Here is a 7,812-nt window from a genome sequence, read left to right on the forward strand (position 1 = left end):
CCCCCCGAGCCTGTCCCCAGGGTCACGTGGGCGCTGCCCCGGAGACCCTGCGCAAGTGTGTGCGGGGCGCGCGCAGGTGGCCCAGGTGCGCCGCGGCCGGGCCACCCAGGAGCCGCCGGCCCATCTGCGCGGCGGCCGCTGTTGTGTTGAGCGCAGCCGCCGGGGCTCCGCGGGGGTTGGGTGTGCGCGTCTGTGGGGCCTGGTGTGCTCCGGGCCGGAGTCTTTGTGGGGTCGGGGGAATAAAGAGTATCCCAGGGCCCACCCTTTCCTGCTTCGGGGCCTGTGGGTGGCTGCCTGAGTGTCCAAGGGCCCGTATTTATGGAGAGAGGGAGAAAGAGAGAGTGTGTGCCGAGAATATCGATTTCCTTGCTCTTTCCGCCAGCACAGCTGCCCCCGAGCTGTCTGCAGGCCCCTCGAGGAGCCAGGCTGTGGGGCGGAGAGGGTTTGTTGACAAGCCACTTGGCTTGCAACGGGCCCCCTGGGGGCTGGTGGGGGGAAGCCCACCTGCAGCCGTTTGATCTCTGAGTTCAAAAATTTTGCAGTGTGTCTGGCAGTTGCAGTGAGAACATGCATGTGTCCCCCTCTGCCCCCTCCTCACCCCAGGCGCCTGGGACTCTGGGCCTGAGGCCTCGTGTGTGGTTGTGGGGGTGTGGTTCCCAAGGACCCGGCACTTGCCTGGGGCGGGGGCTGGGCGAGCTGCAGCTGCAGGGCCAGCTGTCTAGAATTGGTGGCATCAGTCCGAGAATGGGGGTCACGATATTCATATCCCACACGTGCCGCTGCCTTACGCAGCTGTCCCACCCGGTATTGCGTTTGCGTTCTTGTCCTTGTGGCCCCGGCACCCCCAGGTCGCAGGACAGCAAGCCGAGGTCGAGTGTGTTAAGTCTCGTCAGCACCCCGGCTCTCTGGTTCGTCGCGGCCCTGGAGTGAGCCTCCCCTGTGTAGGCGCTGGGGACACAGCGGAGAGCGAAGCTCAGTGCGTGTGCCCCTGGCGCCAGTGGACTAGCAGGGACACAGTCCGCGTGCTCTGCGGGATACACCCTTCCTCTGCTAGGACCTCTCCAGCGTCACCCAGTTGCGCTGCCCGTGGCCACCACTTTTGTACATTCCTCGGTCCTGCACCCCTTCTTATTGGAAGTCCTTCTTTGTATCCGGTGTGAATCTTTAGCTGCAGGGAAGCCTGCTTTGGTCCTTTCGTCATCAGGTTGGTGATGAACGTCTGCTCCCCTGGTCTCCGAGCACAGACCAGGTGTCCTGGAGATCGGGAAGCCCCGCTCGGGCACAGCCCCAAGTTCAGCCTTCGGCCTCGGGGCAGGTGGCTCACTGCTCCGGAGTGCCTGGTGTGTGGCTCTGAAGGAAGTGGGGGGGCCGGGAGGGACAAATCAGGCCAGCTCCTGGCCCCAGAAGGGAGCCAGCATGCTCGAGACCTCAGGAGACCCCTCCCCCTAGTGGGTCCTTCCAAGCCCAGGCCTCTCCTTACCCTCCCTTTCTAAATGGGCACGTTCAGACATAGAAGCCAGCGACTTGACCAGAATATTACAAGGGTTCCCTGGGGTAGAAGCCAGATGCTCTGATGGAGCCTGGGTTTCAGGCTTTTGCTCGAGGAAGTCGGACTATGAACTAGCTGTGCTAATATTTACACAGCTTCCGTTCAAAACCATGGACGGGACTGACAGCTGCACAGTGAAGCAGGGTGATGACTGGGCAAGTAGGTGTTTCTGGAAGGGACTGAGCAGGGCTCCCCGGGCTCCAGGAGCTCAGGGTGTGTGTGTGTGTCTGTGTGTGCGCACGCACATGCGCACGCAGGTGTGCATGTGTTGTCCAACCGGACTCTGGGACGAGGTAGTATCTGAGTTTTCCAGGAGAACATGAGTCCAGAGCAGCTCAGGGCATCAGCGGAGAACGGCCCAGGGAGGCCAACAGACTTTGTTTCAAATCCCAGCTGAGCTTTGTGACGTGACGCAAGTTACCGCATCCCTCTGAGCCTCAGTTTCCCCTCTGTGGAAGGGAATGACGCGCTGCTTCGCGGGAGGATGTGCCTGAGCTCTGGCGGTGCCGGCCGGCCGGGCCTCCAGGCCCAACCCCGACTGTCCGGGTCAGCCCTCCGCCCCCCTCACCGCCCGTGACCGGTGGGAGTCTCTTCCTTCCCCTTTTGGAAATTTCCTCTGCATTTTGGCGACGGTGGAACAGCGGCCCAGTGGGCTTGCAGCGGCCAGAGGCCTGGGGGAGAGCTCCGCGAGGCGACCGGGGCCCTCGGGCCCAGAGGGTGTGTGTTTGTGCGCTGGGGTGAGGATGCTCAAAGGCTGCCGACTGATTTATCATTCGTCCTCAAAAGCGACTTGTAACGAGTGTAAAGGCCATTGAGGCTCTTGAAGGATTAATTGGTGCTCTCGGGGCTGCTGCTGGGAAGCAGTGGACGGGGATTACGGTCGAAAACGTGGCGCGGCGCCGCCTGGCCCTGCCACTCTTCTGGCTGCTGCGGCCGTACCCCTAGCCGGGCAGGTGCCCCTTTAAGCCCTGGGCCTGTGTGTTCTGATGCCCTCCTGCGCTGGGGGTGCTCTGTTCTCAGGGGAGGCGTATGCCACCCACTGTCGGCTTTCCTACCGTCCTTCATTCACTCCCCAGCGACTGAGCAGCCGCTTTGTGCCGCCCGGGGCTGGAAGTGAGGGAGCCTATGTGTCACTCTTCCCAGCTGTGTGGCTTCGGTGTGGCTGCCTCCCCTCTCTGAGGCTCGACTTTCTCATCCATGAAATGGGGCTGAGAAACACCTCCCCGGAGGGGCCATGCAGCTTGGCCAGGTGACGCACACCTGTTAGATGCGCAACCAACGGAAGCTGTCGACGCCAGCGTCATCACTACGTCTTCTGCTTGGAGAAATGGCTGCCGGGTTAAAGTGGCTCCGCACGCTTTTCTTTTCCGGTGGTTTCTGGAGCTGCGTGGTTTTCTGTGTGACCTCCGTCCTCCAGGGCCTACGGCGTGGTCCCGGCTGCTCTGACTTTAATGTCCTTCTGTGCTTTATTTGAACGTAGCCGTGGCTTCCCTGCGTCTTGATGCAGAGGGCCGTTCTTCCGTTTTCTCAGCTTGGTTCACGGCTCTCCTGACGCGGTGACGGTCTGGTCTGAACCGGAGGCCCAGACGTGGAAGCGTGGAAGAGTCCCTCCTTGTTTGGATGGGGAAACTATGACCGCATTTGTTTTTTCCTCTTTGTTCAAAGGTCACTGTAATAATAATAATGGCAGTGGTTGCCATTTGGCTCTGCACGAAGTACTTAGTCTTCAAAGCGATTCATGAGTAAGGGCTTCTGTCCCCATTTGGGGAATGGTTGGGGGACGGTTATGTGACTTGCCCAGGGTCACTGGCCAGTAAGCCGTAGGGCCGGGATTTGAACTCAGGCCGCCTGGCTTTGGGGTCTGTGTTCATTAGCCAGGCCGTGCCTCCTCTGGGGTCAAATAGCCTCTAACAAACTCTGTTACGGTCACAACGGAGCCTTTTGCATCTTTCCCAGGCCATGGAACAGGTGCGCTTGGTATCGCTGGTGTCAGCATTTCCAGAACGTTCCCAAATGTCCCAGCCTCGGGCTGCTTTGAGGACGACCCCCTGGGCTCCCCGGTCTCCGGGAGCTGCTCCCCCAGACGCTCCAGCCAGATTCTGAGTCCGTGCCCTTTGGTCCCGAGCACTTGCGCATTCCGAGGGCAGCACACAGGCCCCGGGTGTGGAGCGGGGCCTCGGCGTGGAGCGGGCTCTCGTGTCCCCTGACTCTTGCAGGACCGGAGCAAACACAACCAGCTTCTGCATGGTGAGGGAACCCAAGGCCAGGGCCTTCGACGTCATTAGGAAACACACGTGTATGCGGACTGCTGGCCTCGCTCCCACGAGAGAGAAGGACTGTTAATAAACTGGAAAATTTGGAAGACTCCCCAGCCAGGGGACAGACTCCTCATTCAGGCTCCCCCGTGTCGGCTGTTGCCCCAGCCCGGTCCGGGTCTGTCCGCCGGCGTCAGTGCTTCCTCCCTGGTGGCTGTTGTAAAAGATGGAAGCAAATGGTATTTGCCTTTCCTTTCCAGGCAGGGAGGTTAGGTGGTGCACGAATTCAGTGAGTTAGTGCACGTGGAACACTTAAAACCATGCCTTATTGTATTATGCAGTAAGTGCTCAGTAAATGTTAATTATAGTCATTGTACTTGTTGCTCTCTATTCTGATTCTTACTAAGCACGGAGGGTTCTCTCCCTCCAGAGGCCTGGGCAGAGCTGCTGGCTGTTGGCATTCAGCCTCCCTGTAAGCCCTGGCGCCGGTCACCTCTTCCCGTCCCCTTTCTGGGCCTCAGTTTCCCATCTGTGAAGAGGGGTGAGCTTCGTGACGCTTGTGGTCATTTGCTGAGGAAGGATGTTGGACCCAGTGTTAGGGGAGCAGATTCTGTGGCCCGCCCGCCGTGGCCCTACCCCCAGCTCTGCGCCTCACTCTGGTGATCTCAGGCGTGGTCCTCGGGCTCCCTGTGCCTCGGTTTCCCCGTTTGTAAAGCGTCAGTGACAGCAGGAGCCCATGGAGCTGTTGTGAGGATTAAACAAGTGAATCCACATGAAGTGCTTAGACGACACACAGTTAACGCGGGAGGTGCCGGCTCCCGGCTGTGGCATCAGGGCTGCCGAGGCCGGCGGTGCGGACGCTGGACCGGGCGCTCGGGTTGTCGGACAGGAACACACCTTCTCTCCTCTTGGCCACAGACAGGGCTGGGGTGAGCGTGAGAGGGAAGAAGGGGGGTGCAGGTTTGGGTGAGCCAGGCCAGGGTGTGGTGCTGCTCATGTGCGAGACGGGCCTCGGGCTTGGTGACGGGCGACGAAAGCCCATAGGCTCGTGCGTGTGCCGGTAGCCCGCTGAGAGAGGACGGTGTGAAGTGTTTGGGGACGCGCTTTGCCCATGGGTTGGAAAAATTACAAAGTAAGGAGGCTTGGCTCTCAGCTAGAGTGAAGATTTCTTAGGGCAGGGAAATGGTCTGCACCTGGCTGATGGATTGGCCCCTGGGGACACTTCAGAAGCGAGGACATTGAGGCCGGTGCCCCCGCCTGGGGGCAGGGTGGCCTCTGGAGTTCTCAGCCGGGGGCCTGTGCTGAGATCTGGCGCTTAGGGCGAGACTGGCCTCTGGCCCCACCCGGGGCTGCTCCCGGCCCTGACGGCGGCTGAGCCTGGCCTTGGGTCCTGCGCTCTGCCGCTCTGCCCTCCCCAGCCAGGGAGGCAGCTGGCTGCCGTGGGAAGAGGGTGGCGTTTGGGCTGGAGAAACGACCCGAGTCCCTATTTCTGCTTCTCTGTGAACGAGTGGCCAGGGCAAGGTGGCCCCCTCTATGAGCCTTAGCTGTCAAAGTGGGGATCGCGAGGGAGAGGTGGCCGTGGGTCGCCATACATGACGGGTGCCTAGACCGTGCCGGTTGGAAAGGGAAGAGGGCTCAGCTGGCTTTGATGGGTCTCGGGTGGGCACAGGTTCGAGACTGTGGCCACAGAATAAACATGGTAGTATCTGAGCCGGGTGGGCTTTGACTTTTACCCACACTGACCTTATTTGAACCTCCCCGGAGCCTTATGGCGCAGCTGGGGGTATTCCCACTTTACGGCTAAGCAAACCAAGGCAAAAATGAAAATAATGTCCAAGCTCTGCAGAAAGTAAGAACTGTCCCCCACCTTCCCTGGGATGACTCCACAGAGGTGGTGAGAAAGGAGGGGCTGGAACCGTGCCGGGCTTATAGTAGGTGCTCACTGAATTCCAGTCGTTCCCATGGTTCTTATTAACTGGTATCGACTGCAGTTGCTAGTGCCACCATTTCCCTGGACTGGACCCCAAAGTGCAATTAGTCCCGTGCGGGGGGAGGTCGGAGAGGAAGTATTTGGGGAAGCAGCTCTTTCCTCTGCTGTTAACCAGAGGAGGAAGGAGCAGGCGAGGTGCGGCCGCCCCAACTCCCATTCTCTCTGTTTCTTCCGGCCCATGGACTCTCCTAAGAGCCATAATTTAAATGGGCAGGAACCGGGATTTTGTTTTTGTTTTCCTGCTTAGTAAAAATTGGCAAAATGGCCCGGGGAAGGCCTTGATGTGGATAGCAGGCTCTTAGCACTATTTTGAACTTTTCCTTACGGAATATTGTAAACACAGACGGAAGGAGAGAGAATGGTATGATGACCCCTCCGGGCAGTCGTGTTTCGTCGCCCCCAGATTCCGTCCCAGCGCGGCCCAGACATGTCGGTGTTTTTAATCAAGGACCTGTGGCGCGGAGGCGGAGGTGTCCAGCTGCTGGGGTGGGTTCCTGGGACGAGTCTGAGTTCCCCAAACAGCCCTTGGCTCCGTTGACGCACGGTGGGCAGGAGACCGGGCCAGTTTCCCAGCCTTGAAGCGGAAGCGGTGCCTGCACGTTCGGAGGAGCGTGTGTCAAGGCCCCGTGTCTACAGGCAGCCGGGGGGAGGGGGGGGGTCAGACAGGGCCAAGGCTCTTCCCCACACTGGGACCCTCTGCTGAGTGGCCCCACTAGGCCCTGCCCGCCGCCCTCCTTGCCCCACGCCTGGTGGCAGAGTCGGGCAGTGGCACCTGCCTCTGCCCCTCGCCTTGCGTGGCCTCTGGACACTGAGCGCCGTGGCCTGGCGTGGGAGACCGGGCCCTCCCGGGTCCCTCCCACCGCGCTGTGCCGGCCGGGCTTCCCGCGGCCCCTGCCCGGCCGTCTCCCCGTCTCCCCACTGGCCTCCCCCGTCCTGCCGCTTCTGACTCTGACGCTGCCGCTTTGGGAGCCTGGCACATAACGGCTGCTCAGTAAAGTTTGGTTGCAATCGCTGTATTAGTTTCGAAAATATCCTGGTATATTCTGAAGAATGTATACCACCCCTAGCATGTTCTGCATTCTCGTTTGCCTGTGAGATAGTGCCCACATTTTACGGCTGAGAAACGGAGGCACAGAGAAGCCAAGTCACTTACCCAAGGTCACACAGCCCTTTTCTGCCAGGTGCCAGACAGGTGCGGGAGGTTGAGGGGTTGGCGTTCCCTGCCGCGAGCCTTTGTCTTTCCCCCAGACCCCTTCTGCGTGCCTGCTCTGGAGCGCAGACGGGGGCCAGCAGGCGCGTGCTGCTCCACCGCAGCCTCAGGTCCTGGGAGGGCAGGAGGCCCGTGGGCAGAGGAGGGGGAATGGGAGGGGTGCTTTCCCAGCAGCGGGACGAGCGTGCGGGGGGAGGGGGATAGGAACTGCCTGGCCCGGTGCCTCGGTGAGTCCCCCCCCCGTGGGGGTGTGGGCTGCGGTAGGCACGTCGCCCCTCTGCACGTCTACAAAGTGGGGAGGCTTTGTCTCCGATGTGCCTGCCCGCAGCACCGAGGGGAGCCCCCTGTGAGCTGTGGACTTGGGGTGGAACCTTGCGTCAGCGGAGGTCTGCGGGTTAGCAGAGGCAGCACCGCGGGGGCTGGGGGGGAGGGGGAGGGCATGGAGAAGACGGGGAATCTACTTTCTGCTCTGCGTTTCTGGGAACCTGAAGCTGCTTTCAAACCTGACAATGTGTCGAAACACGGACAGGACGCCGCGCGTCAGCTCTCGAGCAGCTCGGAGCGGCCCTCGCCCGCCTAGTAGCTTGTGCGCCGTCATCCGTTCATTTATTCATCTACTCGATTTACACGTGGGTTTCCACCACCGCAGACACGGACACGTGGAAGGGTCCCTGCAGGCGTCAGCCTGTCGGGCACAGAGGTTCTGTGGCTCTGTGGGCTCTGCTCCCTCCGCCCGGCGCACCGAGCGCACCGAGCGTCTGGGGCAGGGGAGCAGCTGGAGAGAATGGGGACAGAGGCCCACGGCCCG

This window comes from Crocuta crocuta, unplaced genomic scaffold (assembly GCF_008692635.1).
Source record: "Crocuta crocuta isolate KB4526 unplaced genomic scaffold, BGI_CrCroc_1.0 scaffold296, whole genome shotgun sequence".
Lineage (NCBI taxonomy): Eukaryota > Metazoa > Chordata > Mammalia > Carnivora > Hyaenidae > Crocuta > Crocuta crocuta.